Here is a 20878-nt window from a genome sequence, read left to right as displayed (position 1 = left end):
GGTCCGGGGGGCTCTGCATTTTAATTTAATTTTAAATGAAGCTTCTTAAACATTTTAAAACCATTATTTACTTTACATACAACAATAGTTTAGTTATATATTATAAACATATAGAAAGAGACCTTCTAAAAATGTTAAAATGTATTACTGGCACACGAATGCTTAAATCAGAGTGAATAAATGAAGACTTGGCACACCACTTCTGAAAGGTTGCCAACACCTGGTGTAGCACCTTCAGTCATCCTTATTGGCCCATAGGAACACAGAACTATGTAACTGTGTTCACGGTTATCTTGGCAAACACTTCTCTCCCAATTACCAATCTGGTTGCTTGCCCTAGGCTAGTCTTTCAAGACCATTTTTTCCCACATAGTAACCTGGCTAAAAGCAACTGTTGATTAACTAGTGGCACAGTAGGAACTTGTGGAGATGTTCCTTTCTGAAAGGAACCCTTTCTGGTCTTCCAGACATGCAAGAATCCTCTTGAGTCTATCCTAAAGTACAGGGCCTCAAAAACTGGGTGCCATTTGTTGACAGAAGGGCTGTAATGCGGGTCTTGGGCCAAAGTACTGCAAAGACAATCTGAACAGTTTAAAAAGCAATTGATTTTTCTGTCACATGAAGGCAACAAAGGGCATGGGTTGGAGAGTCAGGACGTGATCAGGATTCATTCCAAACTCTGCCCCTTGCAGTGAAATTTAAGTTAGTCTCCTGTTTGGGCTTTTTTTAATGCTGGGGATGAGGACTTTCTAGATACTAGAGCAGGGTACTGGACGGGTCTCTGAAGATGGGTTTGAATCGCAGATTCCCTGGGGAGAGGCAGGGCAGCACACTAACCACAGAGGCTACCACAGTTGTAACACTGCAGTAGTGGCCATAGAGCAGCTCTGCTTTCTTCAGGGGTTGGTGTACTGAGGTGAGACTCACTAGCACAGCGCCTCCTGCTGATCATCCTAGGAATTAGCTCTTCACCAGCTTCAGAGCGCCCTCTGCACGCCAATGTCTCGCCTGCCGTTGGCCCCGTGTCTCTCCTGGACCCCGGTGTCTCCTACCCTGGGGTTCTGCCCCCTGGCAGTCCCCATGCTCTGGGTCTCCCCTCCCAGGGGAACCCCAACCCTCTATACCCCCCTTGCCTCAGTGGCTACTGCCAGTCATCATCCAGTCCCAGCTCACTGGGGAAGACTGCAGTCTGTAAACCACTCATCATTGGCGTGTGTGTACCTGCTGCCTTTCCCTGCAGCACAGTACCTCTCTTTAGGCCTTGAACAGGGCCTGCAGCCTGGGGAGTTGCCAAGCTGGAGCTCCTCTATCCTTTCCCCAGCACTTCTCTACCTCTGGTACCTTGTTCCCAGGCAGCCAGGTCCTTCTCTCTCCACCGCTAGAGACTGACTTAGCTCCTGGCTCACAGCCCTTTCATAGGGCCAGCTGTGGCCTGGTTGGGGCATGGCCCCAGCTGTGGCGGCTGCTTCCCCAATCAGCCTAGCCTTTTCTCTCGGGAGCAGGGTAACTGCCCTGCTGCAGTTGGATTCTAGCCCCTGTGGATTTCACTAGCACACAGCTATTTATTTGAGCTTTGCTCAGAGTCCCGTCTGGTCTGCAAAGTGGCTTTTTCCTAGTGGATTAAACAAATGTCTTCCTTAATTGAAGAAAAGCATCTATTGACCTAGCAATACAGATGTGACAATCAGAATATGAGAGGCCTTCAGGAGGGAGTGAGAGAGGAACCTGCTATTAGTACTGCAGTGGTTTCCAGAGCCTCGGTCAGGGTCAAGGCCCTGTTGCCCTAGGTACTGTCCAGACATGTGGTGTAATTCAAGAGTTTACAAGCTAAGACAAGATGTGACTGTGTCCAATTTTGAATGCACACGTTAGGAAAGATATGGACAAACTGAACAGTCCAGAGGACAACAGCAAAAATGACAAAAGGTTTAGAAAACCTGACAGATGATGAAAGGTTAAAAGAAACTGGACATGTTTAGTCTTGATAAAAGAAGACTGAGTCTTCAGATGTGCTAAGGGCTATTATAAAGAGGATGGTCAATTGTTCTCTATGTCCACTGAAGGTAGGATAAGAAGTAATATGCTGAATCTGCAGCAAGGGAGACTTGTGTTAGATATTAAGACAAACTTTGTAACTGTAAGGACAGTTGAGCTCTGGAATAGGCTTCCAGTGGAGGTTGTGGAATCCCTGTCATTGACAGTTTTTAAGAATAAGTTGGACAAACACCTGTGAGGGATGCTCTAGGTTTTCTTGGTCCTGCCACAGCACAGGGGGATGAACTTGATGACATCTCAAGGTCCTTTCCAGCTCTGATTAAGTGAGTGTCAAACATAAATGATCTGGAGAAAGGGGTAAACAGTGAGGTGGCAAAGTTTGCAGATGACACTAAACTACTCAAGATAGTTAAGACCAAAGCAGATTGTGAAGAACTTCAAAAAGTTCCCACAAAACTAAGTGATTGGGCAACAAAATGGCAAATGAAATTTAATGTGGATAAATGTAAAGTAATGCACATTGGAAAAAATAACCCCAACTATACATACAACATGATGGGGGCTAATTTAGCTACAACGAGTCAGGAAAAAGATCTTGGAGTTATCGTGGATAGTTCTCTGAAGATGTCCACGCAGTGTGCAGAGGCGGTCAAAAAAGCAAACAGGATGTTAGGAATCATTAAAAAGGGGATAGAGAATAAGACTGAGAATATATTATTGCCCTTATATAAATCCATGGTACGCCCACATCTCGAATACTGTGTACAGATGTGGTCTCCTCACCTCAAAAAAGATATTCTAGCACTAGAAAAGGTTCAGAAAAGAGCAACTAAAATGATTAGGGGTTTAGAGAGGGTCCCATACGAGGAAAGATTAAAGAGGCTAGGACTCTTCAGTTTGGAAAAGAGGAGACTAAGGGGGGACATGATAGAGGTATATAAAATCATGAGTGATGTTGAGAAAGTGGATAAGGAAAAGTTATTTACTTATTCCCATAATACAAGAACTAGGGGTCACCAAATGAAATTAATAGGCAGCAGGTTTAAAACAAATAAAAGGAAGTTCTTCTTCACGCAGCGCACAGTCAACTTGTGGAACTCCTTACCTGAGGAGGTTGTGAAGGCTAGGACTATAACAATGTTTAAAAGGGGACTGGATAAATTCATGGTGGCTAAGTCCATAAATGGCTATTAGCCAGGATGGGTAAGAATGGTGTCCCTAGCCTCTGTTCGTCAGAGGATGGAGATGGATGGCAGGAGAGAGATCACTTGATCATTGCCTGTTAGGTTCACTCCCTCAGGGGCACCTGGCATTGGCCACTGTCGGTAGACAGATACTGGGCTAGACGGACCTTTGGTCTGACCCGGTACGGCCATTCTTATGTTAATTGGCGTGAATGAAGGAGAATGGACAGTGGAAACCAGAACACCTAGCTACATAGACCAGCCGTGTATACGATATGTGGGTTTGAGTCATTTAAAGTTCTAATCTACACAAAGTAGATAGCAGAAATCTCTACTATACTGTACATCTTCCTCCCTTCACCTTTAGGAATGTCTTCTGTAAGCTAGGGACAGCAGAGCAAAACCTTATGAACATTTCATATGCCCTGTTGTATCTTCCACTATCAGCAGATTGTGCATATCTTATCCTGGCCCCAGCCTTCCTATTTGTACTGTATTCTCTCCCAACTTTAACATTGTATTCTGTTGTGTGATTATTTTTCCTGCATGCAAAGTGCTGTCTATTTCTGTGGTACTGTAGGAAACACTCTAGTCTACAGTTCCTGGAAAGAGCTGGCTCCACCTTGTGGCCTCAAAGGTGAACTTGGATGTGAAAATACCATGGAGAGAGACTATTTGAAATTGCTCTTGTGAGCATTAAGAGGTGTGTATATAATATGTTACCTGAATCATCCATAAAGAGCCATACACATGGGATTCTTTTTATTCTGGTTGTTCTGCTTTATGGTGACTCTTATGCAGTAAAAGTCCTTGTTCTAATTTGTTTTCTTTTTCATACAAAAGGTAAACTGAATTCCTGCTGAAGTATTTCAGTGTGCAACAGAATCTCCAGATTCTCATGAGGATAGTGGCTTTAGAAAGATTTCTATGGCACTAAACTAGTTTGTGGGGCAAAGTGGAGACTGGTGCTGCTTACTGAACACCGCTGGATTTGCATGTCAGTGAAAAGGGAAGTCTGTTCAATAGGACTCTGCAATATTTCACAAACATTCATTTCTAGGGGTAATTCCAGGTGCTGGTTTTAATTCACCATATAAAAACCTAAATGGAAGATACCAGCATCCCCACCATTTAAAAACTATCAGGTACCATTCTTGTAGCAAAGAACAGCAAGGAAATGGCAGCTAATGGCCCTGAGACTTCTAACTCTAGAGGACTGGAGGCAGAATGTTGGGGTGAAATTGGGGCCATCTGCTCTGCGATTTGCTTTTGTTCTGCTAAAGGCAGTTTGGCTTCAAGAATCCACTATATAGCTCCTTCAGTGAATGGACTGTTCTTTGAGGGTTGAGAGTTCTGTTTTTGTGAAGGCAATTTTCATTCATGGGTTGCTTTTAATAGCTCATAAAAGCACTCACTACTGAAGGCTGTTTATTTAACAAATCAGTGTAAATACTGGTGTGTGTTGGCCTATAAATTCTGGATGTACAGAAACTTGCATGTATTTGCAGGTACCCTCAACACAGTGGAAGATGGTGTGATAGACTAGATCTCTCTTTGGATAGGACCCAAATTTATTTACCCACACACAAAAAGACCCTGATGGTCTTTGCCTTAGTAACATAACTCACAGACAATTAAAGGTGATGCTAGTTCAGTTCCTGGAATGTGGTTCAGAACTTTTTGGTATCCAAACCAAAAGTTAGACTTTTCCTTATTTTTATTTCTTGCACAGATTAAAGGGGAAGTTTCCCTCACTTCAATGCATGGAAGGTCCTCAAGCAGTGAGGATCTATTCATTAATCAATACAACATGCCACCTTGTAGAGTGCTGAGGCCAAAGAGGTGGGGGTGGGGTGTAAAATATTAAATCTCATTTTGACTTCTCATTCTGGTAAGAGCAGCTGTCTAGAGGAACAATCCAGGCTGCTGTGGACCTCAAACATTTGGGACAAGCTTCCTCTGTCCAGGGGAAGTGTGTAGGCCACTGCTCACTGTTGTTTCCATTAGTGCTCCATCCATAGAGGATGTTAGGGTATGGCCCTTCCTACAATGCCTGCCACTTCAGCTGAAGCAACTCTTTCCTTCAGCTCTGGACGTCTCTGGTTCTGGTGTCAGCAGTTGCGAAAGCACTTTGGGAATTTGGTGGCTTGTCCCAAAGAAGCAGCTGAGGATGAAGATTCCTGCTTTCCTTACTCCACATGAGTTGCATGCCACTGGAATCAGTGGGACTACTCTAGTGAGTAAGGAAGGCATGTTTGGTCCTGGGACTAGAAATGGAGGGACAGGCTTATACTGCAAACAGTTTCCACACTTGAAAGGGACTTCTGGCTGATCCTTGTGGAGGGACAATATTTACATCTTAAGGAACAAGGAGGACAGCTTACATTTGTATTTAAAATAGTAGTTGTTTGAATGTTGCAAGCATTTTAGTGGAGTGGTAGTGAACTGCTTGAAAGCCCTTGCAGGTGATATGTGAAGGATAACTATATGGGTTCAGAACCCTCTAAATCCATTGCATCCCAGATTTCACTTAAGCCATGGTGTAATATGTTGCCTTAGTTCTGCAACTCTAGCTATACTCTCACAATCTGCTTAGTTTCAAATAGCTTTCTTAGGACTTAGCTCCTTGGCACTTCTGTCAGATTTGTGACTTGGACAGCCAATCTCTAATCAGACTGTAGGACAGTAGGGACAAAATCTCTTGGAAAGACAAAGAGGATACCATTCACTTGTCAAGATGTAGCTGGCACCCTCAACTCCAGCCATCTGGGCTGCATGAGAGTGAAAGCTGAATACTTGACCAGACTGCTGGAAGGAAGTTACGCAGCCATGCCTTACTAGTGACTTGGGGAAGTCTGAACTGTCTAGTCCCTTGGGGAGAGCTGCATTTTTCTGCTAGGCTCTATCTTCCCCATGGCCGCATCCTACGAAGGAGGATGTCTTCAGTGAGCAGGTGGTGAGGTAGGCTGCCTACTGAAGTTGTGGTGTGACTTCTTCAAACAGGAAAGGTCAAGAAAGCATGAGAGGACTCATGGATGGGACTAGTGGTGAGAGATACAGGTCACATTAGCACTATTGCCAACGTCAAGACTTCAAAAGCATGAGTCCAGTTCCTAAGAGCGATTGGCTTAAAAACATGAACATGTTGGAGTTCTTTTGCTTTTCCTTCTGATTTCTAAGCTTTTGGGATACATCTGCTTCATGTTTCTAAACTTTTCTCTGCAACCATGAGGGCTAGAAACTTTTTAAAGTGAAAGTGGAGATTCTCATGCAGTCCATTTATTCCAGCATCAAATTTATTTATAAATAAAACCACCAAATATCATGGGAGTTGGTAACATTGCATTTGGAGAGATGGGGGGGAGGAAATCCAGGGTACCCAGAATGCTCTGGCCCCCTTTTCTCTGGGTAGGTGTCCTTGCCCTTGGAGACCTGAGGGCTAAAAACATTGAACTGAGGTCCTGCACTGGCAGTCCTGATGGTTGTCTTAGCAATATGCCAGGAACCTGAGAAGTGCACTTTATTTCTTAACAAATTTGCACATTTTTAATCAAATGCACCTCACTGATGTTTGCACCCATCGCTCCCATGAGCAGTAAATAGAAGCAGCTTAGTGCTTGAGTGCACCAGCTTCTGCAGGCCACAGTTCATCAGTGCTCCTCTCCCCCAGTGGTTACAGCAAGAGGGTAGCAGGGGATTGTGTTTAGCCCTTCAGCTGCACCTTGTGTTGGCCTCCAATTAAATCAAAGTCTTGGCTTTTCCTTATAAAGTGAAAACTTGTAACAAGTCAATGATATAGAGCCTAATTCTGGCTGTTGCCTGGGAGGTGAAGGTGGGGATAGCTGCTATTGACTCTTCTCTACCTTTTAGTTAAATTAAATGGATATTCTAAAGCAGGGGTAGGCCTGTGCCACACCAAAGGCGGCACGCGAGCTGATTTTCAGTGGCACTCACACTGCCTAGGTCCTGGCCGCCGTCCGGGGGGCTCTGCATTTTATTTCATTTTAAATGAAGCTTTTAAAATATTTTAAAAACCTTATTTACTTTACATACGACAGTAGTTTAGTTATATGTTATAAATTTATAGAAAGAGACCTAAAAATATTAAAATATTTTACTGGCGCACACAACTTTAAATTAGAGTGAATAATAAATGAAGACTCGGCATACCACTTCTGAAAGGTTGCCGACCCCTGTTCTAAAGTTAACATATGTTAACTTCTAAGTGATCACTGGAAGTGGGTTTAATGTCCAGAGCTGAATTCTGCTGCTGCGATGAGCTTTCAAAAGACTTTACACCTGGTTTAATAACAGGTTTTTTTTTATGTTCTTCATCTTGTCACCTATAACCTACCTTGGTACTCATCGTGCTGCCAACCCGCCTCTGAGCAGGCACGGAAAAGGCTGTGGCTTTGAGATCAAGTTCACACTTGTAGCCGAGACATGTCTTGCCTTGTTGTTCCTTGTCTCTGGGTTATGCAGAACAAGAGCTGAGTAAAAATTAATTTCATGTTTTTTACATGAGCTTTCAAAGTTGGGTTGGTTACACTGTGCTGGGTGGGGTGAATGTTGATGCAACACCAGTTAGAACTTGGTCATGGTGACTTTTTTGGGGCAGGGAGAGGAAATCACTTTTATCAGGCCAAAATATAGTAAAGCCAAGTGTATTAAATTAGGTTTGAAGTGTTCCAACTGCCAATAAATAAGCTGTACTGGGGGAAATACTTTCTTTGAACATGTAGCATGACTTTGTAGCAAGAATCTCTGGAATCAGTCCACCTGCCTTGATATAAAAATCAGTGTGGGCTTGGAGCCCTCTCCTCACCCTTGTAAAACTAATGGGGGAAGGCTCTCATCTGTCTAAGCCCACTTCCACACACCTTCCTATAGCCCCTCCCCATTGCACAAAGTGCTAACCAAAGTAAAAGTAGAACTAAGAGGAGGCATGCTGGACACTCACTCACGCCCTTATATCATCTCTAGACCCTTCGTTTTCTATTTAGATCACAAGCTTCCTTCAGCAGAGATCTTGATGATGATCTTGCCTGTAAAGGGTCTAGTGCACTATTGGTAATATCACTTTTTGGGGGGAGGAGAAGATTTTGGGTGCCCAGTTTGAGACCCCTCGCACTTCTCGAAATTCAAGACCTTTCTCACTGTCTCAAGTTAGGCACTGAAAATCAGTAGTCACTCTTGAAAATCTTGACCATAACTTACCTAGGCAAGGCAATCCCAAAGTGGGGGTTGCCCTGGTGCCATTAATATCCCCAGCTGTAGACCACGTAGGGCAGAATATGTTGAGCCAGGATCCCTTTTACTTATAGTTTCTGGAAGTTAAAAGTTCATAGTGAGAACAGAATTATCTGCACTGCTGGATTACGGTCCAGCAATGGTCTTTTCTTGATGCAAAGGCAGAATTCCAGCCTGACCAGTGCCAGCAATTAATTTATGCTCTGAAGCATGCAATTGGATTACTCCTTATTCTACATTATATAGCTACAGTCATTGTTAGCGGTTGAAATTATCCTGCTTTTTTCTCCCCTCTAATATTTTTCTTCCTCCATTGTGGGAAATGCCTCCATCAGAGCCCCTCTAACACTGGTTTCCTTTCCAGACTAAACTAATTTGTGATTGCAGACCATGTGCAAATACACCATACATTTAATCATGTTTGCCCTTCTTTTGCCCTTTAACAGCCACTGAATGTGAGGGACAAATTCAGCCCTGGTGCATACACTGTAGATAAGGGAGTTACATCGGCTGAGTTTTGCCCCAAGGTTCAATCCTGCAAGGTGCCAAGTGCCTCCAACTCCCCATCACTTCTTAGTGGGAGTTTTGACCTATTCAACCCTGGCACATACTTGCCACCTGAGCATCCATAGGCAGGTACAAATTAATGCTGATGGTGGTATGAATGATTACATTTAATGCAGAGCTATTTAGACACCAGAGGAGTTCTGTCTGCTGTTATGCAAAATAACTGTGGCTGTAGTTTGTTAGGTAACTTGTTTTGAAACCAGAAAAAGAGCCTTAGTCTTCAGCACTAGAGATTTTTTTTAAAGCATATTTAATTCTTGGCATATGGGCATTCAGCATCAGCTAGAAACAGTAATTCTCACAATTTGGAACTTAAGATGTGCAAATAGTTTTGAAGGGGAAGAAAGAGACTCTTGTTACCCCACGTTCATTCCTGATCAGTACCCATAAGAGAGTTTATCCTGGAAAGTGTGTGAGACGGGGGATCCACGTTGACACACATTTGACAGTGAGAACAGTACATGATCACCTAGACTTCCACTAGGCTAGTCTAGAGGGAGACGAGACCTCAAGTCACACACATCTGCTATAGAGCATCTCACCTTCCTGAAGATGAAGGTAATACATGTATTGCACCACTTCTTCAGAAGCTATTGAACAATATATTCTCCTATGTCTGCCTCACCACTTGCACTCTTCAGTGTCCATATCGGGGTGACATCAGTAGTACCATGGGAAATGCGCTATGCTGATAAATAATTTAAATGCAGAGGAACCCTTTGGAAATACAGCATGAACCAGCTTGTGCTTGCCTTAGTCACACTGTTGATGTCAATGAGTGAGTCCACATAACTAGGATTAGGGTCTGCATTGGTAAAGGTTTGTCAGAGCATCTCATCGCTCCTGAGTTAACAGGGAGAAGAAGATGGTCTAGTGGTTAAAGCCCAGGACTTGGTCTGCTCTTGGACTCTGCTACAGCTTTGTGCTGTGAGAGTGGGCACGTCTCTTCACCTTAGTTTCTTCATACGTAAAGCAGGGAGGATAATACACCCATGCCTCACTAGGAAACAGTGCTGGGATGCTGAAGTCATCATTGATGATTTTAAAGCTCCTCTGACAGTCACAGCTGGAATGTGCTATAGCTGTGCAAAGTGCCATCTAAGACTAATTCTTTACACAGCCATAGCACCTCTCATCCTGAAGGACTAGACCTCCATGAACTCTAGACAATGGACTCTATCCCAGTTCCTTGCACAAGGCTGCCATAAATGAGGCCTATTTGGAGAAGCCCAGCTGTGTAATAGCAGCTGCTGGCCTTGTGTTCCCCTACAGGGGAAATACGGGCCTGGCTAATGGTATTATGGGGAACCAGTGGCCACAATCCTGCATTTACTCCACCTCAATGCCTTTGCTGCTGCCAGAGGGACTGTGCATTTTGCAGAGTGCATTATTTCACACAGCACCCAAATCCAGCCTCTGCTGGGGTACAGTATGTGTAGCACTCACTGCAGAATGGCTACTTGCACTAGTTATTGGAGAGAGGGGAAGTGAGGAATCATGCAACTAATTGGATCTGAGGTGGGATACCCTGTTGGAATATGGCCAAGAAAACAAAGCTCACACCTTTATTGATACAAATAAACAAATCATTATATCCCTGGGATCTCTTAACGACCAGAAATGGTGAGGATTTGTCATACATAATGTCCAAAAGCTTGAATGCACCTGGTTACAGTATGGGATCATTTTTATATGCCATTTTCATTTTCAGCTGGAAATTACTGACATGGCCAGGTCTGCTTTCCCTCCAGCAATTTCCCCCCCCTTCCCCCGTTCCTCCCTCCCTGAGCTCCGACCATCTGGAAATCCTCCACCATCTCTTTCTCATGTGTGAATTTCCACCTAGGGCTGAAAGTATCACTGTACGAAAGTTGATGCATTAACACATTGAGGCAGAGAGGAGTCAGGGATTATATCACTTCATGGACCCACTCCACAGTCCTTGTATGTTTTTATCATCTTTATCTGCTTGTCCACACACCCTTCCCTCCCTGATGGTTATTGAAAAAGAATCGCTATGATTTAAGAAGAGAAAAAGAAAAACATACCCCATCCAACTGAGAAAGCCAGAGGAATAATAAGGATATTTTAAAAAAAAATTGCTATCTAGTAAACTAAAAACAGTCCCATCCTTCACTGCCTGATGTAAACATAGGATCTGCCCCTGTCACCTTTTTACTCATGTGAGTAGATGCACTGTAGCTTTTTTTTTTTTTTTTAAGAATACACAATGTTTTTGACCATTGTTGCAGAATATAGCAGTGTTCTTTTCTGTGGGGAAAAAAAACAAATACAAAATGTTTTGTGTTGATTTGCTTTTTGGGCAAACAACCTAATGTACACTAACAGTAGTAAATGCAACTTACCTGGAAGCCAGCCAGCTGCCCAGCCACCTCCTAACCAAACACTGAGGTCTAGTATGTTTAAGCATAATTTTCTCAGGGCTTGGCTACTTTAATCATTTAAAGTCTTCCAGCCCTTTGGCCTTTGAAGTGAGCAAAACCCATCTGAAGTAACCCAAAAATGTCAAACTTGCCCTTTATAGTTCTCATGTTGGCCCCCCAAAGGCAATCACACTCCTCTTCATCCTAGAGACAACCAAACTACTGCAATGCATGTTTGTGTGTCCCTGATCCTGCCAGTACTTCAATACATGCCTACCTAATAAGACTGTGCACGAGCATAACGTTAGCCATGTAAGTAAGTGTTGGCCAATCAGGGTTTTGGTTTGTTTTCATATAGAACAGTATAGTGCTATAGTATTTCATAGTAATGGTCCTAAATACTACAATTTACCCTTTAAAATACTATAGTAATTATCTAAACCATTGCAAGAATGCTATTTTAAGATTTTGACTATTACTCTGAAATATTGCAGGGAGTTTTGGGGTTCTTCCTAGATTAATTAACCAATCCAGTACTGAGTAGATAAGAGCCAGGTAAATAACAGAAGAAGAAGAACCAGCTGTCACTTGGAGACTGCAAAATTCATACAATTTTTATAACATCTCTGAGGACCTTTTCAGTTAAAGGGACAGCCAAGGGTGGGGCATGTATGATAACTTAGTACCAAAAAGTTAGTACCTAAGGAACACATGGCAGATTTCAGCACTCATCATATACAGTCTGCAACTTGGTCTTTAATCCCACTGTGTATTCTAGTTAATCCCTCATAAAGCTGGAGGCAAATAGTTCTGGTGTATAAATCATATACGTAGTACAGGGCAAAAGGCATTTCAAAACACTATTAATAAACCATTTGACATGATTTAGTGGTATGGGAAGGTTAGTGATGGGTGGTGGTAGAAGAGTTTGCTTGTAGCTAATCTGGATGCAGAAAATAGGAAGGGTGAGGTAGGTTAAACATACTTGCTAGAAATTTAAGATGACAAAACAGGGTCAGATAAGTGTCTATTAAATCATATGTACCAGATCTTTAGCTAGTATAAATGGGCATAACTGCATTAATTGCAATAGCGCTATGCTGCTTTGCACTAGCAGAGGATATGGCTCCTATAGCTCTGTAATTTGTACCCATTTAAAGTGACTGATTTGGGCACTACTGTATTCAAATAACCCAAACTAACCAAAGGCCATCTGGCAGGCTCTCTACATATACTCCTGTCTCCAATAATGAACACATTACTAAAATATATTGTGTTAGATCTGTTGCCTTATGGTACTAAAAAGCCTTTGCCAAAAAATGTTGTCCAAGTACCTGATGTATAGAATAGTTTTGACCTGATGTAAAACAAATAAACAAAAGAGGGAAATTTAAAGGTGAAAGGGTATGAACTATGTTAGGGATGCATGACATTACATTAGTTGGGGAAGAAGCGAGTAAAATTTGTGTGTGCAAATAATTAAGACTATTTAGCTTTTTGTAGTGCATTTCAGCTGTAGATTTCAAAATGCTTTACCAAGGATGTCAATATCATTTAAAGCTGGGTGACATTTTTTAGAGGAAACTTTTTTCAATCAAAAAATAAAAATGCAGGTTGATCAAAAATTTCAAATTTGTCCAATTGTTTCAGTCAAGAAAAACCTGGAAAACAAGTTAAATGCTTTTGAAATGCAACATTTTGATTTCTCTTCAAAAAGACTTTGTACTTCAAAATGTACTTTACATTTTAAAATTTATTTTTACATAAAAGTGCTGTAAAAAAATTCAAAACTGAAACAAAACATTTTGTTTCAGATTCAGCTACATGTGTTGTCTGAACCAAAAACAGCATTTTTTTTTTGGTGCAATGAAAAATTTGAAAAACTTTTGTTTTGGGTTGACCTGAAATGACTCCCCCTCCCTATTTTATAGAACAGCCAATGAACTGGCAAATCAGCTAGTCACACAACTCTAGTATCACCCCATTCTATGGATGGGGAAACTGAGGCACAGAGAGGAGGAATGCAGCAGTGGCTACAGATCTTCTGGCCACACAATACGTACATGCAGCAGCAGTGCAGGATCCCCCACCAAAACAGTTCCTCAACCTTTGCCTGAAGATAGAAATTTAGAGGAGAGAGGATAGTTCAGTCTCCATGGTTTGTTCAGTCCTTTCTGCTGAGATGAGGTGCCAGTTTGACAGCTGTCCATCAGGACTTACTAACACATTTCACAAACCTTTGCAGAGATGGTAGCAATTGTTAGTTTCTTCTGAGATGGGCTGGTTTTAAAATTAAAGGAGAGAAGTGCTGTATCCTGCTCCCACTTCCCAGAATCATCCATTCCGTTCAGGACAATTAATGTTAACAATGAACCATCAGCCCTACTGTTGAATTTCCTGACCTGTTAGTTGTGTCATAGCCTCAGTATGGCTAAAGTATTGTGGAGTTGCATTTTTAATAATCCCCCTCAGCAAATAGTGTTTAAATTACACAAGGGCAAGTCTAACTTGTGTGCTTAGCTCTTAAATGCAGGTTATCCCTCTTCACTTCCCCTGGAAGCATTTCCCCTGAACCTGAATTAATACAACCACCATGTTCTTTGACAGTGTATTTAGAAAGTCCAGCACAAGCAAGCTCTTCTTCTAACACACAGCATGCACAGCTTCTCACACCATCTGAGTCATCTCCCCTCCTTGACCTACTTGAGGCCTGGTGCTGCAGTTTGGAGGGGAGGGGGCGGGAAAAAGAAAATCAGATTGAAAACTGATTGATTGTGTCTTTGGCCCATATTCCAAATGTGATACGTGGCCCATCCACAAAACCAGGCAAGGGTGTGGGAATGAACATAAGAATGGCCGTACGTGGTCAGACCAAAGGTCCATCTAGCCCAGTATCTGTCTACCGACAGTGGCCAATGCCAGGTGCCCCAGAATGGCTGCTTTTTTGAGTGTCATAAATGGCAGCTGTCCAGAGGCATCCACAAGGGTAACAATCCCAGTCACTTAGGGATCCTAACCGATGAATGAGTCCAATCTCCCTGTCAAGCCAGAACGTAGGGCTCACTGCTGCCCTGCTTATTTAGTCCAAACACCTATTGACTTCAGGGAGAGGTTTTTTTCTGAGCAATAACAGCAGGATCAAGCTGTGTCTATAGCTAACACAGGGAGTTGTGATTCGAGCCTAATTGGGAGCACTTACTAAAGTAAAGTGATGGTATTTTTACCTTCTCAAAACTCAGTAATGCCCAGAATTAAATGTTTCCCCTTGGCCTTTCTTCCACATCAGCCAGTCTCATTACACCTGCTTGTTCTTAGCTGCAGGAAGGACATTCCCCTTTTTATCTCTTGGGTTTCTGTTACACTTTCTGTTGCTCATCTTTGAGGTAAGATGTTCGGGATTTGATGTCTGTGTTAATGCTGTCCAGTGTTCTGTCAGGAGTCCCCTGAGAGCTGCACTGTCACACCGAGGAGGTGCCTGTTTAGGCACATGAGCTTTTATTATCTGTTTGACATTCAGTTCTCTCTTTCTCTGAGATCAGAAAATGCCCAGGTCATTGAGGGTGGCATTTTCAGAAGTGCCTCAATGATTTTCAATGTGGCTCATGCTCCTAAATCGTTCAGATGCTTTAGTTTAGAAAATCCCACCACTGTTGCTTTCTAGAAGGGCTGTGTGTAATTGGGGATCAGAAGGCTGATGGCTAAGTGTACAATTTAATATGAGGAGAGAGAAAGGCAGGAATCAAGTTGCCCTCCTCTCCTAGGTACCATGTAACACCACCAGCCCCTCTGCCATCTCAGTTTCTTGCTGTACAGTTTGAGATCATCATAACCATCTTGGTTAAATGCTTTAAGCGCTGCTCTACACTAGAAGCTTTTACCAGTATAATAATTAGGAGCATAACTTCTTTTTGTGACATTTCTATACTTGTAAAATCCCTAACGTAGATGCAGTTATACCAGCAAAAAGGTGCTTTTGTCAACACAGATTATTTCATTCAGAAAAAAAATGATACCCGCAAGAACACTTTTTTGGCCAGGGTATAGCTATACTGGAAAACCCTTTCCCAGTGTAAACAAGGCCTGCAATAGTATGAAGCATTATCCATTCTTAACCTCCATGCCTCGGTTTACCCATTTGTACAATGAGTTAAACACCTACTTCAAAGGGAGTTAGGAGAGTCAGTTAATGAATATTAGCCTTGGCATGAAAGGTACGCTAAGACTACATGGAGCAGATTCTCACTTGCTGTAAATTGTCACAGCTCCACAATTTTAGCTATGACAATTTCACACAGCCTGAGGCTCTCCCCTGTGATGTTATCTGTTCTCTGAACCTCCTACTGATTCAGAAAGGTGAAAAATTGCCCTCAATCTGCCTTTTATATATTTATTTTTTCCAAATACAATGAATAGACCAAAATACCGGATTCATAATCATACACAAAGTAGGTAAAGAAGGTTAGGATAAAGTGTGGGAAGGTGAAGTGACATCTCTCTCTTCAGGAGCTACATTAATCATGGACCTCTAAAAAGTCAGCCCAAATTGCTTCCAGTTGTTTGGGCATTCCCCTTCTGTGGGATGCCAGGTGTTCGCTAGCTGCAAGGTCAACCATAGCACTGAGCCAGGCATCAATGTTTGGTGGGCATTGACTTTTCCATTTTTATAGGATTAATTTTTTAGTGACTAAAGTTGCACATTGGAACCATGCTGCCCTGTTACCAGGTAACTTCCAGTTATCAGGAATATAACCAGAAATGAAATTTAAGGGAGAGGGCTCCAGATTTGCATGCAGTATCAAATTGGTCCTTTGACCCATCTCATACCAGAAATTATTGATACCTGGGCACTTAATCAACCTTTATAAAATGTGATTTAAATGTTTGCCACTGCCTGAGGAAAATGTCCATAAACTGATTCATAGGCAGACTATCAAAATACATCAATAGTAGCTTACTGCCATAGAGACAGATCTTCAGCGGATGTAAATCAACATGGCTCCATTGACATCAGTATTGATTTATACCCACTGAGGAGCCAGTCCGTAATAATCAGCAATATATAGGAACTAAGATCCAGCTGTGATCTTGAAATCCCCACAAAGTGTCCTTTCATAGGCTAATGCATTTTGCCCTCTCAAGGTAGGTTTCCCTCATTAGATACAAATTTCCCCATCAGGCACAAATCTAATCTTCTTCCTTTTCAGTTAATGTTTTCTTGCATTTCAATTTGCATTTAATGTATGGGAAAGCATGACTTTGAATGAGCTGGATACAAGCCAGTTGGAGAAGGTGTGTGTGAAAATTCATCCTTGTTCAGATTAGCTCAGAACAAATAGCATATAAGGAGAGAGAGAGAAAACTCAGCAGTGTGAAGAAACCATCCTGCTGATAGTTCAGCTTCTGTGTATATGCAACAAGTTTATGCCCAAGGGAAAGTGCTGAAAACTGAGAAGACTTGAAATTAACAGAGCTTTATGAATCAATCAGTAGGCATTACTCTCTGAGCGGGATTAGGAGTCTAATGACACTTTTCTTTCTATAACCCCGATTGCTGCCCCTGCAGGGTTTTCTTCAATCATGTGACTGACTGCATCCATGATTCATTAAATTCTTATCTAGAAGGAAACCCAGAGGATGTTGATTGTTCAAGGTCCTGTATTAAAGATTGTTTATTGTTCATATTTTAAATTATATTGTTTATTAACATATAGAAAGTAATTCCCATATAACATGGACCTTTTCAATATTAAAATAAGCAAAATATCCTCAACTGATAATACAACCAAGCAACAAACACCATCATGCACCACCAACGTAACACAGATTACTAGGTTAAAAAGTATACCTTTCAATGTCATTATTTCCACCGAAGATATAGTTTTCCTTTTTTGCATTTCATTTCCACTTAGGCCAATGACAATAGTAAGTTTTCAAACTGTGAGGGATTGTGATTGCAACCTTCAACTATTGCAAATGTGAAATGGAGCTTTCTAAAACTGTTTACACATTTTACATTTGAAAATGATCTCTGTGAACCAGCCATTACTGCTGGGTCTGTTTTCTCCTTAGCTCCACTGTAATTAATTTGACAGGAGAAGGACTAAGCTTATTGCATTCATGTTCTCTTATTAGCTTACAGGATGTTAAAGTGATTGGATTTTTAATATATATTTATATTTTACAGTCTAGGTTTTCCATTAAAGAACTGATGGGGTAGGGAGGAGACACCTGATTTGGATCTCTCACCAGTTTTACACTGGCATAATTCCAGTTCTGTTGATGGATTTACTCCTAGTTTTCAATCCTCTGAGTGAAATAAGACAATATTAACATTAAATACATGATGAACAAAGTGGTCAGGGTTGCAATATGAGTCTGAATTATAGACTCAAGTCTCTCTCTTAATTTATGGTATAGAACAACAAGTGGAAAGCATGTATTACAACAAAAATATCCCCTAAATTCTAAAAAAATTGTTATTGTAGTACAGTAGCATATGGACCCACCAACCAGCCCCAGTTATGGCACTATTGTGCATTGTACATAGTAAACAGTTCGTGCCCGGAATACTCAAGATATACACAGGAAGTTTTGTTATTCCCCTTTTACAAATAGGAAACTGAGGCACAAAGAGTTTAAGTGACTTGCCCAAGGTCACACAAGAAACCTGTGTCAGAATCATGAAGTCAACTCTCCTGTGTCCCAGTGCTGTGCTTGAATCTAGCGCTGGCTGAAAAACAAGAATTCCACTTTGTGAAAAATGTTGCAGTTTTGACATTTGTTTTTGTTCTGTATTGGAACTACAGACATTTCCAGATGTTTTTCAAACAAAGAAAGCAAGAATCTAGAATAGGCAGTAGCCCAGTGGTTAAGGCATTCATGTGAGAGACCTGAGTTCAAATCCCTGCTCCAAATCTGGGACTTTCTCTGGCCTACTTGATATATAATTATTTATTCAAAGCTGAACAATTCCAACAGGAGAGATTGAGAGAGACTCAGACCGAGTGGTTAGGGCATTTGCCTGAAATGTGGGAGACCTAAGTGCTCTGAATCAATCAGGGAGCAGGGACTTGAATCTAGATCTCCCACAATTCAGGTGAGAGCCAAAACCACTGGGGTGGGATGAGCCTCTCTGACCAGAAATTCCACTGTAGATGCAAAAGACATGCTGGCTAAAAATGTTGTCAGAATGGATATATTTCCCTGAAAAATGTCAGTTTTGATTAAATGGTATTTTGAAAAAAGAGTTGACTTGAAAAATTCCTGATCAGCTCTCTCTTTAATGAAAAAAGACTACCCTTCCTCCTTGTAGTCTAAAGCATTGTCTGTAGTAGGTCAGTATTTTGCCAGTCCAAGTATTAAAAAAAAAAGTGGACTAAAACATTAACATTTGTATTTGTTATATGAATGGCAAAGGAGATCATCACGTTATTAATTTTGTTAATATTTAAGAACATGTTGAGCAAAATATTCCCAAATCCCCCAGAAACAGACTATAGAATTAAAACAAATGGTTTGCAGTCATTAACTAGATTAGAACCTGCTGCAGGGGTTAGCTGTCCATGCAGTAATATGTAACAGCGCTCTGAGAGCCCCAACATCCGTCCCCTGGCAGTGAGTATGGTGTTCAGATGTGATCGAATATGTTTGTGTCAACTGAGCAAACTCAGTGCTGGGCAGAGATTAGCCCAGATTGTAACAGGGAGGGCAACTACACTTGACCCAATTACCTCATGACACATACCTGGCATTTCTTGTATCGCTGGCAAAATGACAACAAAGCTCCTTTGGTGAAGAAAAAATTCTGCTCTGGGGGGTGCTGCTACTCCCCAGCCTTTAAATGTTAGATGGATTCTTCCCCCCCATGGGGCAGGCTTGCACGAGGCTCCCCCCTGTATAGGCCCCAGGTGTCTCATATTGATCACCCACATTGAGAGACCACGTCTGGACATGGGGGGAGGGGGAGCCTTGCCTCCCCTCCTCTGTATTTCAGTTTCTTCATCTAGAAAAATAATTGTTTTGAGCCCTTTATATCAACAGCGCTAACTGGCCGAGTGAAGGATGAGCTACAAGCAAGACACTAATTAATTGAAATGGAACACTTACTGGGTGCTATTATTTATCATCCTCATCGTCACCCTCTGTCCCCTTGATGCAACCTGAGACACCGTCACAAAGCTGCTAAGCAGAAAGCTGCCTTGGGCCAGCTGGCCCGTTTCCAGCCGCGAGCGACAGGCGGCGCCCTTTCCCCAGCCTTCCCACGCCGGAGGCTGCCGCCTGCCCTACACACGGGAGGTGCCTGTGCCCAGCCGCGCTGCTTTCACCTGCTCCACCAGCCTTCACCCCGCCCTGGCACGGCGTGAAACCCGCCGGGCAGCAGCCAGCGCGGGGGAAGCACCTGCCCTGTCCGCCACAGGTGAGCCCTTGGCGGAGGCGCTAGGATCGCCCCGCCCAAGGCCAGCGGGGTGGTGTGGCGCGGCGCGCGCGGATGCGGGGTGTGACTGCTGGGTGGTGTGTTACCCAGGTGTGGAGCTGTGCCGTGGGGCGGGGTGCTGGGTGGGAGCGTAGCTCTGGTGTGCCCTGCTGGCGGTGTGCACTCAGGGTGTCTGTTGTGTTGTTTTTTCCTGGGGGGTTGTGTGCCGTGCCCGTGTGTGTGTGTGTGTGTGTGTGTGTGGTGGTGGGGGGGCGTTGTGTGGCTGTGAGTGTGTGCAGCGTGCCGGCCTCTCTACGTGCCGGGGGAGCGTATGTCGGTGAGGATGGCGGGCAGAGTGTGTGCTGGGTTATTCGCACGGGCTTTGGGCTGGCGAGCGAGGGCTGGGCTTCTTTTGCTGTGTGGACGCGGCAGGTGGTTAACAGTCGTGTGCGTGCGCTCGGCTTGGTGCCGGGTCCCGTGGAGCGCCTGTTGCTGTGTGATGTGCCGGTTGGTGGGTCCCCTTTGCTGAGCCGGAGGACAGACCCTCTGCTTCTAGTCTCCGCCCAGCCGCCCTGTGCACCCCCCTCGCCCCCAGCTAGTGGGACCCGGGTTCGTGTCCGGTGCTGAGAGTTGGCGGGGAGTCTCTCTTCATTGCAGCGAGAGCGGTCCCCGTCCTGCTCCCCAGGACACCGAGCGGAGACCTAAGCCGGGGGGTTCCCCGAGCGCGTCCCTAGAGCGCAGCCCTAGCCGGGGGAGGGCGAGGGGAGGCGGGCGGCTGCCGCAGGCGGCGCAGGGCTCTCTCCGAGGAGCTGAGCAGGGTTAGGGGACCAGGCTGCCGTTATCCCCCCGAGCTCCCGCCGGAGCCTCAGCAGCGCTGCCTGCCTGTCACCTGCCCGCCCGGGGTCCCCCTTATCGCCGGCCGCCGGCCCCTGGAGCGCTGCCTGCGTGACACCACCCGCAGTGCTGCGGGGTCCCAGCGCGGCCGGCTCGTCTCCGCCCGTTCGTGGGCCAAGAGCGCAGAGCTTCGGCTTTACCCCCGCCCGCAAACTTCCCGCAACTCCGTCCGTGTTTTAAAGGGAGAAGCG

General features: G+C 43.6%; 1 long non-coding RNA gene across 1 annotated transcript; it reads right to left on the bottom strand.

Moving 5' to 3' along the window:
* Window positions 1–7533: 7533 nt before the first annotated feature.
* Window positions 7534–19848, bottom strand: LOC120374231. Its single transcript, XR_005585951.1, has 3 exons — window positions 19487–19848; window positions 8397–8506; window positions 7534–7669 (listed from the first exon to the last, which is right to left on the bottom strand). It is a non-coding gene; the product is annotated as an uncharacterized LOC120374231 (long non-coding RNA).
* Between the last annotated feature and the right edge of the window lie 1030 nt (window positions 19849–20878).

Source organism: Mauremys reevesii, linkage group 11, assembly GCF_016161935.1.
Source record: "Mauremys reevesii isolate NIE-2019 linkage group 11, ASM1616193v1, whole genome shotgun sequence".
NCBI classification, from domain to species: domain Eukaryota; kingdom Metazoa; phylum Chordata; order Testudines; family Geoemydidae; genus Mauremys; species Mauremys reevesii.
Note: the sequence above shows the minus strand (reverse complement) of the source record. Positions and strands in the feature narration are given on the sequence as shown.